We start from the raw sequence: 5,145 nt of genomic DNA, 5'->3' as shown, positions 1-5,145 counted from the left end.
CTAATCGAATCGGTCATCGGACCCAACTTCCGACTTCATCCATACCGTAGGGTCTTTGAGGTTGGCGCGGTGCGCTCAACCTGGGGAGTCGACCCATCGAAGCATACACCTCCCCTATATAAGCTATTTGTCCGATTCCGACACCTGTGTAGTTTGCACCTCCGCTCAGGACATCGACCCCAACTTCCGAACTCGCCTGCAACGACCGAACCAGCGCCTTGGTGCGCACCAAAAGTGCGCACTTTTGGAGGGCACTTTTGTGCGCTCCAAAGGTGCGCACTTTTGGAGGGCACTTTTGTGCGCTCCAAAGGTGCGCACTTTTGGAGGGCACTTTTTGGAGGGCACTTTTGTGCGCTCCAAAGGTGCGCACTTTTGGAGGGCACTTTTTGGAGGGCACTTTTCTGCGCTCCAAAGGTGCGCACTTTTGGAGGGCACTTTTTGGAGGGCACTTTTCTGCGCTCCAAAGGTGCGCACTTTTGGAGGGCACTTTTTGGAGGGCACTTTTCTGCGCTCCAAAGGTGCGCACTTTTGGAGGGCACTTTTTGGAGGGCACTTTTCTGCGCTCCAAAGGTGCGCACTTTTGGAGGGCACTTTTGTGCACTCCAAAGGTGCACACTTTTGGAGGGCACTTTTTGGAGGGCACTTTTCTGCACTCCAAAGGTGCGCACTTTTGGAGGGCACTTTTTGGAGGGCACTTTTGTGCGCTCCAAAGGTGCGCACTTTTGGAGGGCACTTTTTGGAGGGCACTTTTGTGCGCTCCAAAGGTGCGCACTTTTGGAGGGCACTTTTGTGCACTCCAAAGGTGCGCACTTTTGGAGGGCACTTTTCCTGCGCTCCAAAGGTGCACACCTAGGTGAGCACCTTCGACCACACCTTGTAGCACACCAAACTCTGACTTTCGACTTCATCCGCAATGCAGGGTCTTTGAGGTTGGCGCAATGCGCACAACCAGGGGAGTCGACCCATCAAACCCAACACCTCCCCTATATAAGCTATTTGTCTGATTCTCATACATGCGTAGCCTGCAGGAGCAATTAGGACATCGACCCCAACTTTCGGCTTCTAAACGAAAACAAGGTCTTTGAGGTTGGTGTAATGCGAACAACTAGGGGAGTCAACCCATCAAACCCAACACCTCCCCTATATAAGCTATTTGTCTGATTCTCATACATGTGTAGTCTACAGGAGCAATTAGGACATCGACCCCAACTTTTGACTTCTTAACGAAAACAAGGTCTTTGAGGTTGACGTAATGCGCACAACCAGGGGAGTCGACCCATCAAACCCAACACCTCCCCTATATAAGCTATTTGTCCGATTCTCATACATGTGTAGCCTACAGGAGCCATTAGGACATTGACCCCAACTTTTGACTTCTTAACGAAAACAAGGTCTTTGAGGTTGGCGTAATGCGCACAACCAAGGGAGTTGACCCATCAAACCCAACACCTCCCCTATATAAGCTATTTGTCTGATTCTCATACATGTGTAGCCTGCAACAACGATTAGGACATCCACCCCAACTTCTGAATTCGTCTGCGTTGACCGCACCAAAGGTGCACGCCTTGGTGCTCACCAAAATCCGACTTCCGACTTCTTCTGCTATGCGGGGTCTTTGAGGTTGGCGCAGTGCGCACAACCAGGGGAGTCAACCCACCGAATGCAACACCTCCCCTATATAAGCTATTTGTCTGATTCTCATACATGCGTAGACTGCAGCAATGATTAGGACATCCACCCCAACTTTTGACTTCTTAAACAAGACAGGGTCTTTGAAGTTGGTGCAGTGCACACACCAGGGGAGTCGACCCATCAAACGCAACACCTCCCCTATATAAAGCTATTTGTCCGATTCTCATACGTGTAGTCTGCAGCAGCGATTAGGACATCGACCCCAACTTTCCGAATTCGTTTGCATTGACCGCACCAAAGGTGCACGCCTTGGTGTGCACCTTGGAGTGCACTTTGGTGCTCACCTCGGTGCACACTTTGGTGTGCACCTCGGTGTGCACCAAAGGTGCGCACCTTGGAGCGCACCAAAAGGTGGTACACTTTGGAGCGCACCACATAGGGTCTTTGAGAGGTTGGCGCAGTGCGCACACCAAGGTGGGTGTTGAGGTGCGTGCCGAGGTGGGTGGGTGCTAGGGTGCCGCCTCCATGGTGGGTGCCAGGGTGTGCTGCGTGCTAGGGTGATTCCAAAGAGGGTCATAGGGTGGGTGCCAAGGTGGGTTGGTGATATAGTGGGTTCAAAGGTGGGTACTAGGGTGGGTTCCAAGGTGGGTCACAAGTTGGGTGCCAGGATGCGTGGGTGTTAGGTTGGGGTGCCAAGGTGGGGCTCCTGCGTGGGTGGGTGCTAGGGTGGGTTTCAAGGTGGACGCCGAGGGCGGGTGCCAAGGTGGGTAACAAGTTGGGTGTTAGGATGGGTGAGTGCTAGAGTGGGTGCCAAGGTGGGTGGGTGCTAAGGTGGATGCCAAGGTGGTTCACAGGGTGGGTGGGTTCTAGGGTGAGTTCCAAGGTGGGTCACAGGTTTAGTGCTAGGGTGCGTGTCAAGGCGGGTGTCGAGGTGCCTGGGTGCTAGGGTTGTGGATGCCAATGTGGGTCATAGGGTGGGTTACTAGGGTGGGCTGCAATGTGGGTGCCAAGGTGGGTAACATGCTCGGTTGGTTCTAAATTGGGTGTCAGGGTGGGTGTGCACCCACCTTGCCCGAGGTGGGTGCCAAGGTGCCAGTGTGGGTGGGTGCTAAGGTGGATGCCAAGGTGGGTGAGAAGGTGGGTGATAGGTTGAGTGGTAGGATGGGTGGGTGCCAAGATGGGTCACAGGGTGGGTGCAAGGGTGGGTAGGTGCTAGGGTTGGTGTCAGGGTGGGTGGGATGCTAGGTTGGGTTCCAAGGTGGGTGCGAGGGTGAGTGTCAAGGTGGGTCACAGGTTAGGTGCTAGGATGGGTGAGTGCTAGGGTGCAAAGGTGCCAGGGTGGGTGCTAGGATGGGTCGATGCTAGGGTGAGTGGCAAGGTGGTCCACAAGTGTCAAGGTGGGTGCCGAGGTGGGTGCCAACTTGGGTTCCAAGTGGGTGCCAAGTGGGGCGACCTGCTATGGTGGATGCCAAGGTGGGTCACGGGTGTGGGTGCCAAGTTGCTAGGTTGTGTTCCAAGGTGGGTGCCAACGTGGCTGCTAGGGTGCGTGGGTTAAAGGGTGTGTCACAACGTGGGGTGCCAGGATGGGTGCGCACCCCACACTGGCCAAGACGGGGTGCAAGGTTGGGTTCCAAGCCCGGTCACAGGCTGGGTGCTAGGATGGGTGGGTGCCAAGGTGGGCACCAGGGTGGGTGCACCCACCCTGGCCAAGGTGGGTCACGGGGTGGGTCCTAGGGTGGGTAACAGGGTGGGTACTAAGGTGCGTGCCAAGGTGGGTCATGGGGTGGGTGCCAAGGTGGGCACCAGGGTGGGTGTGCACAACCCTAGCCAGGGTAGGTCACGGGGTGGTTGTCGGGGTGGGCGTCAAGGAGCCAAGGTGGGTGGCAAGTAGCCAAGTTGCGTGCCAAGGTGGGTGTCGGGGTGGGTGCCAAGGATCCAAGGTGGGTGCCAAGGAACCAAGGTGGGTGTCTGGGTGGGTGCCGAGGTGGGAGCCAGGGTGGGTCCCAAGGTGAGTGCAAAGGTGGGTGCCAGGGTCAAGGTGAGTGCCAATGTGGGTTCCAAGGTGCCAGGGTCAGGGTGAGTGCCAATGTGGGTTCAAAGGTGCTAAGTTGGGTGCGAGGTTGGGTGCGAGGGTGGGTGGGTGCCAAGGTGTGCTAGGTGGAAGCCCGGGTGGGTCGGCATCCCATGGGTGTCGAGTTGGGTGCCTGATGGGTGCTTCTTGTCAAGTTTTAGTCGTCGGGACTCATTTCGAGCCTTAGAGGTCGTTTCTTGTCCGGTTGCCCTGTCTTCGACCTGGGAACCCAATTTTGGTCCTCGGGTCCCATTTTTTTTTGTCTCGCATCCCACTTTTGGCCTGTGGCCTTTTCGGGGTCGATTCTCGTTTTGGGCATCAGAGCATGTTTCTTCTCCTAAAAACCCAATATTTGTTTTTTAAGTCTCGGAACACATTTTGTTCTCGTGGACCCATCATGGGGTCTTGGAACGCATTTGTGGTCCTTGGGTCCCATTTTGCATCCCGAAACTTGTGTTTTGGTGCTTGATCCCTATTTTGGGTGCCCACCTTGCAACCAAGTGCGCACCCGGGGCAAACCGAGCGCCTTGGTGCACCGGGGCAAGATCGAGCGTGCACCCGAGCGCCCACGAACATGCACCAAGGTGCACTCGGCCCACATGTGAGCGCAGGTCGTTGCGCCCGAGGTGGTGTGTGGGCACCGCGTTGCAGACGGGACACTGCACGCACACGACGCCCCGTCCAGGTGCACGCACGTAGGCCGGGCCGGGTGCACACCCGACGCCCTAGCAAGGTGCGCGCACCCGGGCAGGGCTCACACTTGGCGAACCGGGGCGCACTTCGCGAGGGAGGGTGTGCACCTCGACGGGGGTGGGTGGCCGGGGTGGATTCGCACGTGGGTCGCGGTTTGCCAAGTACACACTGCGACAAGCTCATAACGGTGCGATCATACCAGCGTTAGTGCACCGGATCCCATCAGAACTCCGCAGTTAAGCGCGCTTGGGCCGGAGTAGTACTAGGATGGGTGACCTCCCGGGAAGTCCGGTGTTGCAACCCTTTCTTAGTTTTTCGCCGGGCGTCGCAATGCTATTTGAATAAACCTTTTGCCCGTTTGCGTTCTCGTACGGGGCCGGGCCGGGCCGGGGTGCGCTGCCCGCACTACCGCGCGCGCGGGGGCGACACCGAGCGCGCACCCGAGGCGCCCCGACGCACACAGGCCACGGTGCAACCCGGGCGTTGTGCGCGCACCCCGGTGCGCCCGAGGTGCGAAATCGGTGTGCACCTCGGCCAGTGCGCGCTCGGTCGAGTCGCGCACGTTGGCCAAGGTGCACGGTGATGTTTCTTACTCTAAGGTTCCGCACCAGACGCCCGGGACAGGTGAGCGAAGCTGGGCGGGGCCGGGTGCGCGGCCGGGGCAGGTGCACGCAGCTGGAGAGAGCTTTGGAGCACACCAGAGGTGCGCACCTTGGAGCACACTTCGGAGCGCACCAATGATGCGCTCC

General features: G+C 57.6%; 1 non-coding gene across 1 annotated transcript; it reads left to right on the top strand.

Moving 5' to 3' along the window:
* The first annotated feature begins 4,581 nt into the window (after window positions 1-4,581).
* On the top strand, window positions 4,582-4,699 carry LOC131869924 (5S ribosomal RNA). The gene has a single exon (XR_009368292.1). It is a non-coding gene; the product is annotated as a 5S ribosomal RNA (ribosomal RNA).
* The last annotated feature ends 446 nt before the right edge of the window (window positions 4,700-5,145 follow it).

Source organism: Cryptomeria japonica, unplaced genomic scaffold (assembly GCF_030272615.1).
Source record: "Cryptomeria japonica unplaced genomic scaffold, Sugi_1.0 HiC_scaffold_273, whole genome shotgun sequence".
Classification (NCBI taxonomy): Eukaryota; Viridiplantae; Streptophyta; class Pinopsida; order Cupressales; family Cupressaceae; genus Cryptomeria; species Cryptomeria japonica.
Note: the sequence above shows the minus strand (reverse complement) of the source record. Positions and strands in the feature narration are given on the sequence as shown.